This window comes from Pinus tabuliformis, chromosome 2_2 (assembly GCF_031772625.1).
Source record: "Pinus tabuliformis cultivar Carrire ecotype Pingquan chromosome 2_2, CPIR1, whole genome shotgun sequence".
Classification (NCBI taxonomy): Eukaryota; Viridiplantae; Streptophyta; class Pinopsida; order Pinales; family Pinaceae; genus Pinus; species Pinus tabuliformis.
In genome coordinates, this window is record NC_142300.1 from 900990931 (window position 1) to 901004305 (window position 13375).

The 13375-nt window shown below is 37.9% G+C and overlaps 1 pseudogene; it reads right to left on the bottom strand.

The window, feature by feature from the left end:
• Nucleotides 1–8224: 8224 nt before the first annotated feature.
• LOC149195919 (mitogen-activated protein kinase kinase 9-like) lies at nucleotides 8225–12982 on the bottom strand (annotated as a pseudogene).
• Between the last annotated feature and the right edge of the window lie 393 nt (nucleotides 12983–13375).

Here is a 13375-nt window from a genome sequence, read left to right on the forward strand (position 1 = left end):
AATTTCGGAATTGGGTTGTCATTTGCCCCTCCAAAATTGCAATCTTCCAAGACTGCTTTCTGTGTGTCAAAAATGTGGCAGAAAGTCATTTTTGGCTTTTTTTTTACTTTCAGGAGGCCCAAAACTTCATAAAATCTCTTGGAAATGGGTGATAATGTGTAACGTTTCATGCCAAATCTAGAAATGCTGAGTTGTTTGAAAATAGAGTTGCCAAGTGAAAGGGTCGCGCAGGGGGTGAGACCCGTCAAGCGGAAAAACCTGTTTTTTGCCTTAAAAACCAAAAATCACCCAAAATGCTCAAAATTTCTTGGAATTTGTGCTGGGGCTGAGCTATTTAGTGTCATGCTCCTTCAAGGAAGCCTCAGCCAAGATGTGGAGGGGATCAGGCCTTTTTCTCCGTTGTTGTGCTTTTGCCAACCGCCTTTGGAGCACTTTCATCTTCGCCTTGCACACGTGCATCCGTTCCCAATAATGGTTCTTCATGTTTCTAAGCAATTTTTTGTCTTGGTTGGCCTTAGCCAACAACCTCTCTAAATGAGCATTGAGCCGGATAAACACAGTCTCCCGCTCAACTGGCACTAAATCACCGGGTCTTCTTCGATTCAAGATGCGGTCACTATGAATTCTCCACAACTCATCAAGAGTTTGCTCATCCTCCAACTGCTTGTTGCGCTATTCTAGATATGAGATTTTCCATTGTGCCACTTCTAATCTCTTTTGCAATGCATCATTTTCAGCTCTAAGGTACTGAATGATCTCCTTTGACTCTAGGCTAGGAGAACTGACATCAAGATCAACAAGCTCTATATCTGGAACACCTGATGGCCCCTCATCAATCTTAGGCTGCTTGCCCCTCTGTGCTGCCTATGCTGCTGAAGGAAGCGAGGCCCCTTCCACCTGATGTGGAGATAACACTCGTTGAGCTGATGAAGAAGGCGAGACCCCTTCCACATGCTGTGGAGAAAGTACTCGCCGAGCTGCTGCAAATAAGGCCCTCTGGCCTCTCTGATAAGTGACCAATGGAGAAGAGCTGACATGTCTAGTCTCAGGAATATAGGAAGAGGGGTAGGGTTTAAGGCTCTTAGCAAATTTGGAAGGGAAATTTAAATAAAACGATAAGGAATATGTAATGGGAGGTGGACAATAGGAAAGAAAAGGGATACCTCAAAACAACATAATAAACCCTAGCAATTTTGACAACTTCAAGCCCAAAAGCACAATGGAGACTTTTACTTGCAAATGAAGACCTTTAAAAATACAATCATGATCTTTTTGAACTGAAGCAAGCAATAATTTTTCATGATTGAGGGCCTACCTTGAAAAATTTAGCAACTTGTGGTTCCTTGGCAGCTCACTGGCAAATTTCTGTGGAGAAATCCCCAACGGGTCGCGCGCCCTCAACGGGTCGCGCCAGTGTAATTTTTGCACTGGCAAAGGTGTCCTGATGGGTCGCGCGCCTTCAACGGGTCGTGCGCTTTTTCAGGAGGCTTTTGGAGGCCTTCCCGGTGTCATAATCGGGTGAAGGATAGCTCGTTGGAAAGGTCTTTGAATCTACTTTCCAACCCAACTAGAATTTTTCAATTTGGTGTTGATTTGACCTATAAAAAATCATATCTCCCAAGACTGGTCAAAACATGCCAAATGAGGCTGCCTCAAGGAAGAGTGTTGTTGCAGTCAACTTTTGAATCCCTTCCTCAACCCAAAATTGATCTAATGATAGCTCATTGGAAAGATATTTGTGTCTAGTTATCATGTTACCCATCAAGAAAATCATTTGGCCAACCAAGCTAGGAGTAAGCTTGATTTTCCCAAGGTCACCGCAGAGGTGTCTTTGGTTCTCCTGAGGCAACAGAATTCTTGACATTTCTCTCAAGCCATGACACCTGTGTAACAAGTGAAGGATTTTTTTCTTCTTTGGCATGTTATAGACAAAAACCTCTCTCAGTTTTCCAAAATTCATCTTTTATTGCTCTGGAACATCATTTGAGTGCGACTTGTCCCGATGTGTGAAACAAGGAATTTTGTCGAAATGAAGCGAAATGAAGGGGATAAGGGGCTTCTAAATTCTTGGGGAAATTTTGGGGAGTATGGAGGGATGTTAGGAAGTAAGGAAAAGTGGAATCGCGGAGATTGAGTGAGGGGAAGGGGTCCGAAAGGGCGAAACACAGGCCAAACCTAGAAAATTGCCAGGTTGTAGCTAGAAACTAGGGTTTGTGCAAAAATGAGGAATTTGGTGGATCTAAGGGATGGGAAGTGTTTGATAAGGTATTTTAAGGATAGGGGAAGGTGTCTGAACATTAGGATACAAGTTTTTCCGATGATTTGACCGTCCAAGAGAAATTGCCTTCAAAACCCTAGGAGAGGGAAATGACCTTGCCTAGGCGCAACTGAAGCATGGATAAGCTGTAAAATGACCCTATGGAACTTGACATGATGATAAAAACCCTCTGAATGAGGATAGACTCAGCTGAATAGTGACATAGACTGAAATTTGGACGACTTTAGAAGGAGTGAAAGCAAACCCTAGACCTATTGCCTAGTGACCAAATTTTGCTTGAAGACTCACTGAAATGACAAAATTTGACCTTGACACTTCGAAATCACTTTGTAAGAGCACATTTGATCACTGGAGGAAGGCTGGAAAGGCTGACACTAACACAGAATTTTAAATTTAAAGCAATTTCAATTAATTTTACTTCATTAAAACACTTCACAGATTGAATGTTTTCAAATTGAAAGGGTTGTTTGGAACATTCGTCTTCAAATACCCGGAATTGGGTGAATTGGCTTCAAATTCGATGTTCTCAGCAACTGCAGAAGTTTGAATGGCTCTGGTATGGGCTAAGAGGTTGATTGGGGTCTCTGCAGCTTCTTTGGGAGTGAATTTGGAGTTCAATAGGTGAATTCATCATTTGTAGGAGTTGCAGTGGTTTGCAGAGGTTTACACATGAAATAAGCGAAAAAAGGAAAAATAGGGCTTTGTAGGCTTTTTATTGAGCAATGGTTATTTTTGGCGGGTAATTTTATGAGTGAACAGTAGGCGGTTTTTTAGGTTGAGCGGGAAGGCGGTTTTCTAGACGATCGCACAGCTTTCTTGGAGGGAGTGATATTTAGGAGGGGTCACCCAATCTACTCCATCGATCGACACGTAGTAGTCGGGGAGCCAGGGAAAACCACTTTATTGGGTGGGTAAAGTTCAGCCGCCAGGCTCAACCGATATGGTTGTGGATTGTCGGATGAGAGTGATGATGATCGGACGACAGTTGAGTGAAGGGAAGTGTGTGGATGATAAGTGCATGGGATTCGGGGACGGGGCTTTAATCCTTGGCAGTTTGGGATTAATTAGATTTTAATAATAGATTAAAATGATTGGGCGGGGTTTAATGACAGGATTTATAGGTTTTGTCAGGATATCGTTTAAATTGCATAGTTTATATAAAAACTAAGGGTTGGGATATTTATATATGGGATTTAATTAATACAGGAAAAGGTATATCAAGAATTATATAATTAAGTTAAAAATTAATATGAAATGAATGTGCGGAGTGAACATACTAATAAGCATAATGTAATATTGATGTACTTTCTTGACATACATTTATACTTATGATAAAGCACTTTTGTGGGTTTTTTGAGTGAAATAGGATTTAACATGGGGGTTTTTTACTTTTCCTAGGTAAATGAAGTTTATCCTTAGGAAAATGGGTTTTATTAGGGTAGTGAATGGAAATGAATTGTATGTAGGGAATTCTAACACTTGATGTTCATAAGTCATTAAGCTGAGGGTTTGTCCCACCAAAAGTCAGAGAAATGCTCTGAGCCTTTATGATTTGAAGGTTTTAAGTACTAGAACTTACTTGTAGAAGGGGAAATTAGTAAGTAAAGGGGTGAAAAGAATGAAGGGAAGTTATTTATTTGAACATGTAAACCATTTTTTTTGCCTTCTTAAATGCTCATGCACATTGAAACATATAATTAAGTATGATAAATGTGCTTTTATTCAATCAAATTTATAGTTGAACAACCTTTCTTCTACTTACCCATTACTTACCCTACCATTTTTTCTTCATTTTATTTGGGTGCATTTATGCTAGCAGACCCATATAATTCATTTTTCTTTTGAAAAGTAAAATATCTAATTCTAACCTTATATCCTCCAAGGGCTTAGATTAAACTGATGAGCTCCTTTTATTTTCTCTACCTATTTAATGATCTACCAAGATTAAACTGTTTGGTCAAATTTTATTCTCTAAGTATAAACATAAAATTGAAAGCATGAAATAGCCAAGGTTAAACAGTTTGACTACCATGGGTTGCGGCATGTATGACAAGTTTCACACATCCATTATTATGCATAAAAGTAAATAGTAGTGGCATTTATACTTGCACACTTTCATGGTCTCTTTTTGTTTTTGGAGTTCATATATTTTCATTTTTTTGACCTTTCATTATTCTTTTTGTCTTTTGATGTTTCTTTTAGGACATACCCTTTTTACATTTTTTAAATTTTTAATATTGAAAACATTTGCAGAAAGCAAAGGTATGTACAATATTACAAGGCTCAAACTTAGCCAATTCAAAATTATGAATCCTATCACTATAGGAATCTAATAGACTTACTTAAAGAAGTTGAATTATCTAATATAATGCATTGTGAAAACCCCCAATAATTAATTCAAAAGAGTGAAGGGAACTCTACTTGAATGGTTCATGAGGCACAATACTTGCTAAGGTTTTGCAAATGGGTTAGCAAGCTAAGTGGGCTTGATTGTGGGGAAAAATCCACAGTTAAGAACGCTTGAGCCAGAGGCGATCTGGGATGGGTGACCACTCAGGAAGTCTTGGTTATCGGGTGCAAGCCCCGAAAGTGATGATTGATGCTATGTGATTTATTTCACTAGTTTCAATCCCACTTCTTCACCCCTGTGAGCATCACATGATGCAATGAATGTTAAGTGGAATATTCGAAAATCATGAGAAATTAGTCAACTACAACTACCTCTCATGGAAATGGTCATAGATGAATGACTTACTTAACGCATTTGAATTATCTAATATAATGCACTGTGAAAACCTTCAATACTTAATTCAATAGAGTGAAGGGAACTCTACTTGATGGTTCACGAGGCACAATACTTGCTAAAGTTTGAAAATGGGGTAGCAAGCTAAGTGGGCTTGAATGTGGGGAAAACTCCACAGTTAAGCGCGCTTGAGCCAGAGGTGATTTGGGATGGGTGACCTCTCTAGAAGTCCTAGTTACCAGGTGCAAGCGCCGGAAGTGATGATTGATGCTATGTGATTTATTTCACTAGTTTAAATCCCACTTCTTCACCCTTGTGAGCATCACCCGATGCAATGAGTGCTAAGTGGACTATTCAAAAATCATGAGAAATTAGTCAGTTACAACTACCTCTCATGGAAATGGTCATAGATGAATGACTTACTTAACGCGGTTGAATCCCAAAAAATGATATCTAATATAATGCACTCCAAAAACCCCCAATACTTAATTCGAAAGAGTGAAGGGAAATCTACATGAATGGCTCATGAGGCACAATACCTGTTAAGGTTTTGCAAATGGGGTAGCAAGCTAAGTGGGCTTGATTGTGGGGAAAACTCCATAGTTAAGCGTACTTGAGCCAAAGCCGATCTGGGATGGGTGACCTCTTGGGAAGTCCTAGTTACTGGGTGCAAGCCCTAGAAGTGATGATTGAGGCTACGTGATTTATTTCACTAGTTTCAATTCCACTTCTTCACCCCTGTGAGCATTACCCAATGCAATAAGTGTTAAGTGGACTATTAAAAAATCATGAGAAATTAGTTAGTTACGAGTACCTCTCATGGAAATGGTCATAGATGAATGACTTACCTAACACAGTTGAATTCAAAAAAATCATATCTAATATAATGCTAGACTATTCAAAAATCATGAGAAATTAGTCAGTTACGACTACATCTCATGGAAATGGTCATAGATGAATGACTTACTTAACGCAGTTGAATCTCAAAAAATGATATCTAATATAATGCACTGCAAAAACCCCCAATGCTTAAAACAAATCTAATTGAGCCTGGTGAGTCTTGTTATTTCGAGCCTGGTGAGACATATTTTTTTTCCTTTGCTCATCATTTTGCACAAAATTCAAGTAACTATATTACATAGTCAAATGTGAAAATATAATGAGTTACAAAAATATTTCATAAAGGAACTGTAGGCGACTATCAAATTTCCACTGGTATTAGTAAATCAATGAATATCCTTATCTGGTATATTCAAGGGAAAACATAATACCAAAATCAAACTTATATATAATAAATAAGGTAATTTTGTAGGAATTTAAAAGAAAAGAGAAAAAAAAATTGCCAAGATATAGGCCATTGGTCACTGTAATCTTAGTTGAAACCACATGGAACATGAGTCCTATTGCAAAGTATGTGTTCTTTATAACTTTGTAGCATACTTCGAGTATCTTGCAAATACCTCGAATCCATTTGATAACCTGTAAATAAATTTCTAGCAATCCCATGCAAATACCTCGAATCCATTTAATAACCTATGGAGAAATTACCAGTAATATCATATATACAAAACGAGAGAAGTGGACCGTTTATTTCAAGAATCGAATGAAGTTCCAAGATCCAATGAACTTCATAATAAAGGAAGAATATGTTAAATAGGGATCATATATCCTCACCTATACAACATTTAATGTGCTGTTGTGAGGTGTATATTATTTACCCCAGTTCTTGAAGAGTCAATTGAAATCGTTATACACAGCAAAAAGTGTTTAATGACAAAACCAAAATATGTGATTGTTGATGCAAAACCCTTTATCTGTGCTATTTTTTTAATAGGCAGTTCACCCATGTCAATGGAAAAAGTTACAATTATAAGAACATAAATACAATGCAGAGGAAGAAGCAACGATGGAAAGTGTATTAGATCCACGACCATGGAGGCTTATCAATGAAAATTCCATGGAAATATAGTGACAACATTTAGGCTTGATGGAAGTCCTTATCCTATGAACTAGTTCTAAGAAAAAACAAAACCAACCTTGTGAAATCAGATCAAAATGCCACAGAGGAGATTTCCTTACAGATTCATTGAGAAAATTACTCAGATTATGCATAAGAAACCCAGAGAATAGAATGGGCATCCTTCAAAGAGCTCATGTCTGAGAATCTTGTTACAATTCCAAACTGGTAATATAGAAGAAATCATCATATTCAACTTGGCACTAAAGAGAAAGCATTAGGTTCCATGGTTAATACGAACCTTGTTTTATGGAATCAACTAACACTCCACCGTAGCATAGACAACTCCATTCTTAACAAGCAGAAAATTAGGTCCTCTAGCCATTCATGCAACTTAGTAACATAGATCAACACCAACCCTTCTTCCAGGCCTCTAGCACACATCCCGCTTGTCATAAGAAAATCATCAATGCAACCCCCAACTTGCAAAACATAAACATAGGTACCCATTGTAACAAAAGATAATTTTACCACATTATCCATCCTTAAAGGAGATGGAATATGAGGATGCTTAATCCGACTCCATAAATCATTCCTGGTATCATATCCCCGGAAAGAAAATTCAACTGCATGACTTGACAACATATAAATATATGATCCCATCTTTGCACAAGAAATCACACAACCCCCCATTGGCAGGGCCTTGGTCTTGAGCCAAGTATTAGTCTTGGGGCCATAGGAATCCATAGATCCCACATAAGCATAAGGATGAAATGAGAAACCATTCTTCTTACCAAATTTAAGCCCTCTGATTACATAAAAAATCCCATCCACAATAGCACCCAGGTAGCCATATCTCCTTCTAGGCATATTTGCAATGAGTCTCCATAAATCAAGGTAAGCAACATATTCCTCTGCATGAACAATGGCTTCCCTGCAAGCATCTCTCCTCATAGAGCCTCTAGCGACATAAATCCTGCTAGAAATTACATAGTAACCTTTTGTTTTCAGAGGTATAATTGCAGTACTTGAAAGGGAAAATGACAGGATTTCCAAGGAATACATTTGAATTTACCACTGGAAAAACAAAACGAACATGATGACAAAGTACTCTAAAGAAGAATGCGGTTGCATTGCAAAATGATTTACAAAATAGAGTTCTAGAGACCAAGAGAGTGTACATTCATTACAAGTCAATTAATGCCCTAAAGTACAATATTCAAAATATAGAAAGGAATTAGAAATTCTATAGGTGTAAAGACTGCATGAGGGAGATAGGTCACAAGATTTTTGTTCATACTTCTTCAAAAAGGGATGTGAAAGCAGCCGATGTGCAATATGGAGAAGTAATGCATCCTTTTGAAGGCAACATCTCATAAAACACTAAAACTATGGTGATGCATCAAGTGGCATTGATGGAGGGTTGCCGAAACAGATGGCCACCATTAATGTAGGCCAATCATGTGTTTGCCCCAGAGACAAGCAAGGGAACCTTCCAAATGCACATTCCAGAAAAGATAATCCAAAACTCCATATATCTGCAAAGCATCCATCATACTTTCCACCGTACCCATCAAGATCGAACCTTTCAGGGCTCATATAAGCACAAGTGCCCAAGAAGGAATTTCACTAGGCCAAAGTGTCAGCCAACACAGTGTTGACACTGAAATCAGAAATATTGACTTCTCTTCTCTTGTTGATCAACGAATTGGAGGGTTTTATATCACAATGAACAATTTTGTTCTGGTGCAGGTAATGCAAGCCCTTGAGAACCTGCTTGGCAAACTCAACCAAATAGTGTTCTCATATTTTCTTGTGGGCTTGAAGAACATGTGCAAGGGTACCACCATCCATGTACTCCAATGAAAAAGAGATCTCTCCTCCTCGATCTAATATGCCATAACAATGCACGATTTGTGGAGAATTCACCCTTCAGAGAATATTCATTTCCCTCATTATTTGCTTTCGGTACTTATTGGCTTGCCTCTGTGAATTGTTATAATAAGTGGGAACGGTAATGATAACTTTATACACTTGAATACCCAGGTATGCTTGGGTGATTTATTTCACATTAAGCAATACCATTGAAGATATTTCGTCGGCCACAAAGGTTTTCTCTTCTCCCTTAAAAGTTCCTTGGATCAAGAGCTTATCATTGCATTCACAAACAATAGAAAAGGGCCAAAGGCTCTTATCAGCTTGGACAAAGGAATCGGAGAAATTCCTGCCAATCAACCTCTTGGCATCAAAAACAGTGTTCGCAGGGTTGAAAGCGACTTGATTCTTGGCAGGCTGTCCGATGAGGCGTTCATTTTCTGTGAAGGCAACCATGGAAGGAGTAATCTGATTGCCCTTATCATTGGGAATGATATCCACTCTATCATGATGACCATCCCAAACACCCACACAGCTTTAAATGGTTCCAAGATCGATGTTTATATCCTTTCCATTGGGATTATGAGGGATGGATGTATATTGTGATCATTTAGCAAGATTGAACGTAACTTATCCGATGTAAATCTCAAATTAAGTTGGAGGTATAAACCTTAGATATTTTGAACTCGAGTAATTGGGTACACTGAAAGTTTTATCAATTGGAAGAGCAAACTTCACAACCTTTTTCAAGTTAATCATTTTATATATGGACGTTTTTGAGGTACTTATCATGGAACCGTTTTCAAGTTTATAACAATACATGAGATTTAACACTGAGACAATTTGACCTGTAAATTTTAGGAGATTATTTGAAAGCAAAATTTTGTTTGTTGTCCAATAGATACATTGAAGTAGGCATTATCAGAAGCTAAAATCTATGACAAATTCAAGTTAGAAGACAGAGTAACATTTGTAATTACAAATTGCAGAAGCTTCTGTATATTGAGATATAATTCCATTTCAATTCATATATTATGTCCAGCGACCAAATTTTCCATCAATCTCATATTCATATATATATCTATATCTATATATTCATATATATATCTATATCTATATCTATATATATATATATATATATATATATATATATATATATATATATATATATATATATATATATATAAGTAACTGTGTTAGAAGATGTTGTAGCTAAATGTTAAAGTGGAGATTATATTATATTATAGTTCTATTAAAACATAAAAAAAAGTATACATTATTGTGTACAATATCTTGATAGATACCTTTAAATCAACATTGTGTATAAGGACTAGCAACATCCTCCAAAACTGTACTAACTAGTTCATCTTCCTAACTCACAGATTTTATTTATTCATTGAACTGATGTACATATTCCTACTCTTCTTGCTCATTTAACTCTCCTCTAGACAAATTCACTTAGGTTATTGGATCTAAGGCCATTTCCTGGTCAAATCTGTGAAGATTAAGTGTAGAATTCCAAAGTTTCCTCCATTCAACTCATGCATCATCCAACTATTGTTGAACTGGCAGCACAGATTCTTTAATTTCTACTACTTGAGCTATAATTTGACTGTCAGTTTCAGTTTTTGTTACAATAATATTGGAAATGGAACCCCTATTGCAACTTTAATTTCTACTACTTGAGCTATAATTTGACTGTCAGTATCAATTTTTGTTGCATCAAGATTGGGAACAAAAGCCCTATTGCAACGTATGTGTTCTTTATGACTTTGCAACATTCCTTGAGTCTCTTGCAAATAATCTATTTGATAAATTGTAAATAAATTGCCAGCAATCTCATGCAAATCTCTCGAATCCATTGAATAATGTATGGAGAAATTACCAGTAATCACATATATTCAAAAAAAGAGGACTGGATCATTTATTTCCAGAATCAAATGAAGTTCTAAGAGTCGTGAACTTCATAATAAAGGAAGAATATGTTAAATAGGGAGCATATATCCTCACCTATACAACATTTAATGTACTACTGTCAGGTATATATTATTTACCCTAGTTCTTGAAGAATCAATTGCAATCGTTATACACAGGAAAAAGTGTTTAATGGCAAAACCAAATGCTGTAATTGTTGATGCAAAACCATCTATCTATGCTACCAGCTACTCAATTGGCAGTGCACCTAGGTCAATAGAACAAGGGAATAATTGTGATTTTACCATGCTGAATAGCTATTGAACCTCTTTCATATATTCATATGCTCTATTGATGTGCATGAAAAACAAACTCATTTCATCTACTTTCACGAATATAGTAATAAAAAATGCCAAAATATTAGGATTTTATTAAGGAAAGTTTGTTAGACAATATTTTTATGAGAAGTTGTTGACTTAGTGGGTCCTGACCTAGGTTCAGAGTTAAGTTTTCCAAACAAATCCCTACAATATTGGCCCTCTTGGCATCAATCCACGGAACGTGGACTGAAGTCTCACTCGAAGCAGTATGGGGGGATGTTGGAACCAAGTTTATGCACCCAGAGATGATTGTGATGTCGTTTTATGCCCTTAACCTGCCTTCGTGCATGTCGATAAGCCATTAAGGCTTATCGATATAACTCCCTCTTACCATCCTCTAGACCTTCCTGAAGGTCTACGACTATCTTTTGCGAACCTTAGATAGGTGAATCAACCACTTATGTGCCTCTGTGATTACTCCTAATTATGTTATTATTCATATCGGCTTAAGTTTCTAATATCTTTAACATGCATTAATATATTCTTTGCGTAAACAAATATTATTACTTGTGTTCATATAACAATGTAAACTATGTATAATCGCGCATCAATACGATATTAAATCATAAACCCACTATTCATCATAACATAAATGCATTCATTCATAACAGAAGTAAATGGACAAAACACAGATATTTCCAGAATAATCTCTTTATTGATACTTCAGTTTTGCTTACAGACTCGAGACTACCCTGCACACTCAGCTGCAGGGGTCCGTGCACTCAAGTGCGGACTCTACTCTAGGCCTTTGCACACACAACTGCAAAGCCTCTCTTCTACTCTAAGAATCTTCACTCTTCACTTCTTAATGACCCTTTACATTAATCATCAACTATGAACTTCCTTAGGCTCTCTAAGACTCTCCTTTTTATATAATCCCTTAGTCCGCGGACCATGGGTAGGTCTATACAAGCCAACACAACTTACATAAAGGAAGGGAAAGTCCCTTTATGAAACTTACTATGTACGTGATCTACGACCACAACTTGCAAAGACTTTACACTTTACATAACAAAAACTTGGGATTTCTACCCCAAAACTTGGGCTTTTGCCCCAAAATTGACTGCACGGGACCATCTCCCAACAGGCCCCCAACACAAATACCGTGACTCACCCCCGAATCACTTTTCTGGATTGGATATCTTACTACAGAGACCTCCCAACTCGACCTGTTCCATTGCTACTTCAGTCGTGCTCTGCATGGTTTCCTCCTTGATCTGCTCCACTAGCTGCTCAGTTGTTGGTCCTGCGTTGTTTTCCTTTACTTTCTACTGTGTCCTCTTTAGGTGTGCCAACTTCTCCTCAATGGTGGTAGAGATAGCATAGGCCTCGTCTAGCCAAGGCCCCAATCTGGCCTTGAGGACCGCCTCTTTCCATTACGCTGCCTCCACCTCCTTGAGCAATTGTTTTTCCTCATGCAGCTTAGCCAATTACTATAATATAGCAATGGTGTGCACCATCGCTCTTGCTTCGTCATACTTCTACTGAAATTCTCATGCCTCTATGTTCAACCTTTGTAGGTTAGGATCCTCCTACAAAGTCATGATGACCTCCATAGACTGCTCAAAGAGCGTCGTGCAATCTTCCACCACAACATCTACTATTGTGACTACATCCTTTACAATTTCCTCGCGTCATTCTCTAACCTCTAGTGGAGTTGAAGGTTGTGACTTCAACTCAAGCTCTGTGATTTTAAGGTTTAGTTTAAATTGAACCTTGGCCATCTTTGTCCTTGCATCGCACACATCTGTAGCCAACATCCTAATATTGGCCTCCACCAGCACTTTTTCTGGGATGTGTAGTTCTGGAACAGTTCTGCATGCTTCAACTACCATAGTTGTGGTTCAATCATTCTTCTCATGAACCTTCTTGCATGCTTCTATTGCTTCTATCCTCTCAAAAAATATATGTTCGTTGTTGAATTTTTTCTCGCTGATCATGCTCAGTGCACACTGCTCTCGGTCCCTGATATCTATAATCATACCTTCTTGCAGTGTGTAAAGGAATTCACTAGGGAGTGCAGTCAAGTTCAGGCCAACATTCCTCAAAGCATTGATAGTATCCTTTTCAGCTTCTACATCCATGCTCAAAGCTCCATCCTACAGCGTGATTGCCAGAAGATCCAAGGATTGAACCAACTCTGCTGCTTTAGTGGTCCCCGACGCTAAACTAGTTGATGTCACATCTCTCTGCCCTGCACTTGCCTACAGTCTAGTTGTTTGGATCTG